Consider the following 1,218-nt stretch of genomic DNA (forward strand, 5'->3'; position numbering starts at 1 on the left):
AAAAAAAAACACCAAATTTTTTTTTTAAATTGGTTAACTTTGTTAAATTGGTGGCATTGGCTAAATTGGCTGATTTGGTTAAATTGCTTGAATTGGATAAATTGGCTGAAGTGGTTAAATTGCTTGAATTGGTTTAAATTTGGCTTTTTGGGCTGCCCCTCTCCTCCTCCTCCTCCTCCTCCTCCTGCCTCACTCCGACATGCCAGGACCAGATGCCAAGACCAGCAAAGGTAAGAAAAACACTTTTTTTCTTTATCCTTTAGAATGGGCCTGACCATGGGGTTGCATGTTCAGATTTTGGGTTTTTGGCCTTTGGGTTTGAGTTCTGGGGTGGTATGGTCATGGGTGTGATGATTTGAGAGTGTGGGGTGTGACTTTTGCAAGTCTGGCCTTGATTTGATGTGGGCCATAGAGTGTGACCATGGGGTTGGTTTTTTAGATTTGGGGTTGCTTTGGTCATGGCTGTGATGATTTGAGAGTGTGGGATGTGGGGTGTGAGTTTTGAAAGCTCCTCCTCCTCCTCCTGCCTCACTCTGATGCCAAGACCAGCAAAGATAAGAAAAACCCTTTTTTTTCTTTATCATTTGAGAGTGTGGGATGTGGGGTTTGAGTTTTGCAAGTCTGGCCTGGATTTGATGCGGGCCATAGAGTGTGACCATGGGGTTGGTTTTTTAGATTTGGGGTTCTTTGGTCATGGGTGTGATGATTTGAGAGTGTGAGATGTGGGGTTTGAGTTTTGCAAGTCTGGCCTGGATTTGATGTGGGCCATAGAGTGCGACCATGGGGTTGCTTTTTTAAATTTGGGGTTCTTTGGTCATGGGTGATGGGTGTGATGGCAAGAGAGTTGTCACACTGGGGGTTGCGTTGCCTTTGTCATGGCTGTGATGATTTTGAGAGCTACCTCCTCCTATCCTGATAAATCTGTAGATGAAGAAAAATCAAAGCTAAGAAAAAACTTTTTTCTTTATCCTTTGAATGGCTGCATGGGGTGCATGTTAGATTTGGGGTTTTGGCCTTTGGGGTTGGGTTGGGTGCTTGGGTCATGGGTGTGTGCTGATGTGTGATTTGAGAGTACTCTCTCCTCCTCCTGCGTCTTGAGAAGCCAGAACCATCAAGATCAAGAAACCTTTTTTCTTTATCTTAGCACATTTCGAATGACTGCCCGTCATTGTTTGTTAAGCTCTTTAGTGACTCAGGCAAACTGTTATTGTAGGGGTA

At 44.2% G+C, this 1,218-nt stretch overlaps 1 protein-coding gene across 2 annotated transcripts in view; it reads right to left on the minus strand.

Annotated features, from left to right (window-relative positions):
* ATRNL1 (attractin like 1) overlaps positions 1 to 1,218 on the minus strand; it is a 693,411-nt gene that overhangs the window by 600,563 nt on the left and 91,630 nt on the right. The gene's annotated exons all lie outside the window — the stretch shown is intronic.

The sequence above is a fragment of the Sceloporus undulatus genome, chromosome 3, assembly GCF_019175285.1.
Source record: "Sceloporus undulatus isolate JIND9_A2432 ecotype Alabama chromosome 3, SceUnd_v1.1, whole genome shotgun sequence".
Lineage (NCBI taxonomy): Eukaryota > Metazoa > Chordata > Lepidosauria > Squamata > Phrynosomatidae > Sceloporus > Sceloporus undulatus.